This window comes from Cebus imitator, unplaced genomic scaffold (assembly GCF_001604975.1).
Source record: "Cebus imitator isolate Cc_AM_T3 unplaced genomic scaffold, Cebus_imitator-1.0 Scaffold860, whole genome shotgun sequence".
Classification (NCBI taxonomy): Eukaryota; Metazoa; Chordata; class Mammalia; order Primates; family Cebidae; genus Cebus; species Cebus imitator.
In genome coordinates this window covers 7,991-15,925 of record NW_016108175.1, presented here as the reverse complement: position 1 = coordinate 15,925, position 7,935 = coordinate 7,991, and the positions used below count along the sequence as shown (strand labels likewise).

The 7,935-nt window shown below is 50.8% G+C and overlaps 1 pseudogene across 1 annotated transcript in view; it reads right to left on the bottom strand.

Moving 5' to 3' along the window:
* LOC108297917 overlaps positions 1-6,114 on the bottom strand; it is a 12,807-nt pseudogene extending 6,693 nt beyond the window's left edge. Inside the window, exon 1 of the transcript XR_001822387.2 lies at positions 5,698-6,114. The product of XR_001822387.2 is annotated as a WAS protein family homolog 2-like (transcript). The remainder of the gene's footprint in view (positions 1-5,697) is intronic.
* Positions 6,115-7,935: the final 1,821 nt, after the last annotated feature.

The following is a 7,935-nucleotide window of genomic DNA, read 5'->3' as shown; positions in this document are numbered from 1 at the left end:
ATATGAAGATAACTGAAGGATGTTCTGACTGAAGATCAGATGACCTTGAGAATATGATCATTCCCTTCAAATATCAAAAATATTAAAAGGGCTGTCGGGTGAAGTGAGTAAACTTCTATCAGGAATAGTGGGCAGAGTTTCAAGGAAACAGAGCTCTGCGCTGTTTAAAAAAATGACAAATTTCTAATAAACAACTGCATCACTTTGCAGAGCAATTAGGCTCCACCTCACAAGCACCATCCAGGGTGCTCCAAGGGTGAATCCTCCCTGAGGTGGAGGCAGAAGACATGATCCTGGGGCTCTTTCCTTAACCAGGAGCCTTTGGGACTAAGGAATGGCATGCTTGCTGACAAAGCTTCCAGACTGTCTATTATCTCATGGTCAGAGGCCATGGTGCCAAGGACAAGTGCAGATTCAGGGTCAGAAAGCTTGCAGCATGTCTGCTATCTCTGTGGACTGGCAGGATCGTCTGGGAGGCTGTGGTGGGAAGGCCTATAGGCCTCACTGGGGCCAGGGCATAGATGAACAATGCCCACCATGAGGGTGGGGGAATGGTGCCATGAGAGCCATCTGTTTGCCATTCCTGGTATAGACACCCTTGGCTTGGTGGTCTACTTCAAGGTAGATCAGTTTACAAGCTCAGTGCTGAAGCCATCCCCTCTGGCACACTCACCCAGCATGAGAGAGGAAGCTGCTCTGTGGGCATCAGGGACAGAACTAGCTCACCCAGCCTGCTCTGCACGTGGTCTCACTAAGGCTCTGTCTTCCTCTATATCCCCTGGAGAGGACCATCTCCAAGCATCCCTCGATTCCTGATTCCCGACTCCACCCCTTACTGTTCAGTATCTTGAGTGCATTCCATTTGTAAAGCACAGTGCTAGGGGCCATGGGAGTCAAAGATGAATCAGACAACACACATCCACTCCCAAAGAGACTCAGGCCTCCCAGGTAAGTAAGAGATGAGCATCAATAACCACAGCAACTCATGGGCCTGGGTTTCATGTCTGTTTAGCAGCAGAATGACCCTGGGGAGGCCACTCACTGGTTTTTGCCTCAGCTTCTTCCACTGAAAAATAGGAATGGTCCCTTCTGCATCATGTGATTCCTGTGAAAGTGACAAGGAACTGATGATCGCCCATCACCGTCAGCACACTAGTCCCTAGAGGCTGTGGGGAGGAGGAAGCAGGAAGTACCCACTCCCAATTCACTGCTTCTCCTCCCCTGCCTGTCATGACCCCAGGGAAGCAGACCCTGAACCTGTGCTCTTTCCTTTACCTTCATCTTCTCCACTCTGGGATAATTAAGAATGACTTGCTAATTATGCCACGATCTAGTGCAATGTGTAACCTTGGGGGCCACCAGGTGCTGATCAGTAGAAAGAACAGGGGAGAAGGAGGAAGTGAGGTCAAGGGGAAAGGGGAAATGAGGAAGAGAAGAAAAGAAGAGGTGGGGAAAAGGAAAAAGAAAGAGATGGAGGAAAGGACCAAGAGCTATGCAGAGAAAATCACCCTTCCCAGGGGGAAGGTGCTGGGCTGTGGCACGGCCTCTTGGGTGAAGAGGTTGTGCAGGGACTCATTGACAGTGGCAAATGACAGCATCCAAACTTCCACACACACAGTCTGTTCCTTCCTCTTCCCTGTGCCATCCCAACTCCCTTCTGCCTTGTCATCTACGTCATGGGAAGCAGGTGACATATCTGGCCCGATATTTTTGGGGCCTGGCTTCTCCCAGGTGAAGAGGGACAGATGGAGGGGCAGAAAGAGGGGGCAGGAAGGGGCACAGCTAAAGAGAGCCTGGGAGGTGCTTGTCACTCCCAGCTGCTGCAGAGCAGGAGGAGAGAGCACAGCCTGGAATGCTAATTTGCCAGGCATTCACCTGTCTGCACCACCGGGCACAGGCACCAGTGAGGCCAGGGACTGGGCTGTGCTGGGGCCTAAGATGGGGTGGGAGGGAAAGAGAGGGCTCTCTTCTGCCCACCTGTTTCATCTGTGCAGAAGGTTTATAAGCAGGAGAAGCATGTGTAAGGGGAGAGATTCAAAGCTGGTCACATCCTCACCAAGAAAGCCCATGAAAAATAAAAAGTCCACGTTTGTCCAGTGCCACAGAAAAAGGGCAGGTGGAGGAGGAGAGGTGTCAGTGCTCCCCACTCCACTCCCACTCATCACTGACTCCTCCCTTTCCTTCATCATTGTTCCCTATCTGTCACCATTTCCTGTCATCCGTTTCCTCTGAATGTCTCACCCGGCCCTCCCTGTTTGCAGGTCCCCTGTCTTCAGTCTCATCCCTGCCACATCCTGACTACAGCAACAGCTTCTGGGTGTCCCTGGCATCCACTCTCTCTTCATGTCCCTTCTGTGACAGGTGCCTGATGAACCTTCCTCAACTCTTCTGTCTCACCCCTGCCCTGCTTGAAACCCAATCACTGCTCCCTAACACTCCTAAATCAACCTAAGTCCTCTCCTGAGTACTCCATGGACCCTAACTCATTCATCCCAACTTTTCACTTATTACTTTACCCCACACACTGCCAGGGAGCCTCCCATGGCCTCATGGGGACACGGAGGAACCAAGGCAAAGCTCCTTGGCACCATTCAGAGGCCTGGCCCACAGGCTTGTGGGAATGCCCTGTGAGCTGAATGCAAGGGAGAGGCAGCACTGATTGCTCCCCATGCAGAACCACTACCCTACTCCAGCCCCTGTGCAGGCTGGCCTTCCCGGCAGACCATCCTACACCACGTTCCAAGCCACACAGGCTTCTCTCCAAGCCGGTGGCCCCATTTCCAGACCCCATCAGGGAGACCTGCACGCCTACCTCCCTACCCTGCCCTCCTCCTCCAGGAGCCTGTCCTATGTGGAGGAGGCACGTGGCTTTCCTCTCCAGCACATATTTTCCCTTTACTCAAGCAATGGCCCCGTGTCCTTTGGGGAATCCATCTCTCCTGCAGGCCTACACCCTGAGCTTCAGGTGGGTGGTCTGAAGAGCTCCTTGGTCTAAGCCAAGTGGCATGTCATAGTCCCCTGGCCCCAGTAATGGATTCTGGGACAGACACAAGGACCAATTCAGGCGAGTGTGGCCTCTAGAGCAAGTGGGGGACATAAGAGAGCATTCTTTCCTGTTGAAACTGACCCTGCCATGTCACCTTGCCACCACAAGAGCATGGCCTGAGAATGCAGCCAGACTCAAAGAAGCAAACTGACAAGGAAGAAATGCAAAGCCAGGCCCTGATGATGTCATTTTAGCCCTAACTCCAAAGGCCACTCTACTGATTGGTTACCTTTTGCTTAGCTTAGTTTGGGGAGTTCTGACAGGTGTGCCACCAATTCTTACCGATTTCTCTCCCTTCTATCTAGATCCTGAGAAGCCCACATGGTCCATGCTACACAATTAACAATTAGTCTCGCCCTACATGTTCCCATTCCAGCCCCTAAGCTCTTTGAGGACACAGTGTCAGCCACATAATTAGTGTCTCTTAAAGATCCAGCAGGAATGCAGAGCACATGGTGGAGAGATCGATGCAGTGACCTGGAACCTCGCATGAGGGAGCCAGGACTCAGGCCCAGTGCTCCTGAGAAGCATCTTCCCCTCCCTGGGCTGCACCAGCAACTTGAGGGTCCCACACTCAATGAACACAGCACTCCACTCCCCATAAGATGCCTTCCTGCCCTCTCCTCATCCCATCACTGGGCAGGTGACATGCAACTGTCTACAAGGTGCCAAGTACCAGGACAGGAAAGGAAAGACACCAAAAATCCAAGGCTTCCCTCAGAGAAGGGCAACCATGCAATCCCCATCTTGGTGAGGAAACTCAGTTTCTGAGGGAATGGTTTTGGCCTCCATTCTAAGCACTGAACATGGGGTAGCCATAATCTGGAGCTGATGGCTCTTAAAGACCTGCATCCTCCTCTTGCCTAGGCATCCCTTGGGCACATTTATCACAATGATAAGCACAAAAGGTACATCCAACAATTTCAGTAACTGTTGATGACAAGTTAATGAATGGCAACCGAGTCCAGTGAACGGGTCAAGATTATCAACAGGGAAGAGCTCACATTTATTTCCTGAATTCCTCCTAGGTGCCAGGCACTGTTCCCTTTCTTTCCATGTTTTCATTCATTTAGTCTTTAAAATAATTCTACCAGGAAGCTACCATTATTACCACAACTTCACAGATGAGAACATTAAGGCTTAGAGGGATTGAGTTGCCCAAGGTTACAGAGGAAGCAAACAGGAAAGCTGGATCTGAGCCAAGGCATTAGCTCCAAGGTGACCCCCTCAGCCACTTCAGTGCATGACCCCTTGGTTACAGGGATATTCTTGACCATATGGGGGCAAGTTGGGGTGAGTCAGAGGGGTGAGGTCATTCAGGAAGAGGTAGGCTTCTAGTTGGTGACAGAAGTGGAGGCTGCACAGTGAAGGATCAGGGGATCCAGGTCTGGCAACAACCAGGGAAGGGCAGGGCAGGGGTGACTTGGACCATGAGAGGGACCTGAGTCAGGCGGTCGCATACTTCCCACTGGGGTCCACCATGTGAGACACTGTGTGGGATCCCAGGAAGGAGACCAAGCTTCATGACCAAAGACAGGACCTGTGCATCCAACAACCGCTGGGACCTTTGCCAGGAAACAATAAACACCACTCACTCACTCATATTAGATAAACACTGAGTCAAAATTCACCAGAGCCCAAGGACTGTGCGAGGTCAGCACTGCTGATACAAGAAGCCTCAGCCCTCCAACTTGGCTCCCGCAATGGCCGCTTCATGCTCCAGCCATGCTGGCTTTCTTTCAGGTCCTCTACCTCTGGGCTGCAGTTCATGTGCTTCCTTCTTTCTGGAATTTTCTTCCTGACCTACCCAACTGAACCCTTAGACTTTACCACAAATGTCATTTCCTCACATCCCCCTTCCCTGACCCGAGATCAAGCCAGGTCTACCTGACCCAAGACCAAGCCAGGACAAGCCTCGCAGCACCCTATCTCCCCTCCACAGAGGCTGTAATAACCCACAGGACCTGGGGCCATGATTTGTGGCTTTGAACCCTGGCTCTGTCACTTGGCCAGGTCTCTCAGCCTTTCTGTGCCTCAGTTTCCTCATCTATAAAATGGAGATGACAGCAGTGACTGCTCATAAAGTGTGGCAAGGGCTAAATGAGTTAATGCATTCAAGTCAATGGTGGCGCATGGTTAATGCTATATAAATAACGGTGATTACCAAATATTATCAACAGGCCTTGTCACAACTGTTATTAAAGAACTAATCATGCATTGGTTATCAGGTCTTTCTCTCCTGCCAGCATGTGCACTGCAGTTGGAGAGGGATGCTGCCTTATCCATGGCTGGATCTATAGAGTTTCTTACAATGCCTTGTACACAAACACTATTGGGTACGTATTTGCTGGCTGCAGGAAAAAGTGAAGAAGTATGCCCCCCAAATGGGAGAAAGAGAATGAGTTAGGAAAGCAGAGCCACCACAGGAAACCAGGAGGCTAAGTGGGGTGGAAGCGAGTGAGCTCTCAGACTCTCAGGAGCAAAACCTTCCAAGCTGGGCTCTTACCTCAGCCCTTCCCACACAAGGAAGCCAGATGGGTCCCTCAGGACCAGGATTTCCCCTAGGGGGCTGCTCCCAGAGGGTATGTTGCTGGGACTGCCCAGGATGGGGATGGTCCTCTGATGAGGAGGAGGTGAGTGGCAGCACCCACCTGCTGAAGATGTCTCCAGAGACCTTCTGCAGGTACTGCAGGGCATCCACCATCTGCTGGATGGCCTCCTCTCGCCACAGGTCTGGCTGGATGAGGGGCACGGCATACGTGTGATTTGCCAGGGAGTGCTGGGTCTTCACAGGAGTCATGGTGCCCGTGGGTGGGAGCTGGAGCATCAGAGCTGCCCACACTCACCCGCACCCACTAACTCTAATCCAGCCATGAGTACAAGGCTAAGGAGTGACAAGAGTACATACACAATTCTCCTCAAAAAGGAAGGAGAGACAACACAGCCCTCATCCCAACTATGCACATAGCTTCAGCCTGCACAAATAGGGGAGAAGGGGACAGAGCATTTGGTGGGAGGCCAGGAGCATACAGATGGGAGTCTGCTGATGCCTGCTGAGTGAATGAGGGAGGGGGAAGGCAGGACCAGGGACTGGGGAATTGGTAGGGCCAACGAAGGAGTTCAGAGAGGGGGCAACATTTCCGATCCCTTACAAGGTGCTTGGTAGCTGCCAGGCACCCATTCCATATACTGTCTCAGTTCAGCTCCCGACCTCGGATAAACAAGAAAGAAACCTTAGTTGCAGAGAAAAAAAGACGCTGAAAACCAAGGGATGGAAATGGGATAGTTCGGGAGATTGCCTGATCAACTGCCAAATGGTACTCAGTTCTGGAAAAGCACAAAAAATGTGCACACATGGGTTCTTTCCACTTTAACCCCTCAGAATTTAAGGTCTGGTCCTGAAATAGACTGGGCAGTGGCTAGTGACCCTAGGTATAGGGGTGTCCAGCCCTGCTCACCTAGATAAGAGCTTAGGGGGCCTTAGAGGAAGGAGGTGCATGTGGGGGTGGAGGACAGGAAGGAAAAGCACTCCTGGAATTGCAAAGTGAGGGCAGAATCTATTTATATTGGGTTTAATTAACTCTCTCCCTGGTGCCACTAAAGCAGCAATCACACTGCAGATGGCACTGATTTCATTGGCAAGAGATGCACCAGGCAGAATATTAAGGGACCAGGCCCCTATAAATAGGCTTAATCACAATCCCTCACTGGAAAACTGTAAGGAAGACATTAATCAGCCCTGGCACTGTACCCTAGACCTGCTCTCCTAAGCACTACAGCAGGGCCTTGGTTGCAACACAAGTGGGTTGGGCTGGTGAGTGTGGCATGAAGGGTCCAGGTTTCACTTGAGTTTAAAAGGCTGCGACACTGGGTAAGTTGCCTTCTCTGAATCTGATCCTTTCTATTTCCCTTCCCATTCTCCAGACTGAGAACCAGCACTGCTGAGATGTGGTTATTCCCAATAATAATTCGCATATTTTATATAACGCACTGCATGAACATCTTCACCCAGCTGAAGCCTACTCCTTTGCTCCACCTGCTGGCTTACCCAGCCCTTCCTTCTACCCTCCTCAGGCCAGCACTTTTCATGATATGAGGCAATCGTCCTGCTTTTCAGCCTTTTCTCCAGCAGTGAGCTCCTCCTTTGCATACAGGCTTTCCAGATCTGTACTTGGCTTGAATACTCATCAGGGCCCAGGAGTTACTCCTCACCTCCCACTTCTTTTTCCTCCAATCATATAACAAAAGCATGGCTAGCTGATGCCCAGCCATCTGAGAAGTCTAACCCTCCTGAGACCCATCACAGCCCTTGCAAGAACGTTCCTCCCTCCCCTTCTTTGTATTTATACTGATGCAAGTTTGCTGGCCAACCTAACTTATCTCTGTACCTCACTTCTCCCATATGTAAGATCACAAAGAGGGTAAAGGTGGAAGATATTTCCTGTGCACATCTTAAGATGAATTCCCTGTTAGTGTGTGTAACATGAATTCCTTGTTAAGTGTATAAGATGAATTCCTTGTTTGTGTGTATGCTGTTTGCTCACACACACATAAGACTACATACACAATTATCCACAAAAAGGAAGCAGGAAGCCCGTTCAAGAATGGGACTGAAGTCTGGGCATGGTGGCTCATGTCTATATTCCCAGCACTTTGGGAGGCCTAGGTGGATGATCACCTGATGTCAGGAGCTCGAGACCATCCTGACCAACATGATGAAACCCCGTCCCTACTAAAAATACAAAAATTAGCTGGGCATGGTGGTGCACGTCTGTAGTCCCAGCTACTTGGGAGGCTGAGGCAGGAGAATCACTTGAACTTCGGAGGCAGAGGTTGCAGTGAGCCAAGATTGTGTCACTGCACTCCAGCCTGGCAACAAAGCAAGACTC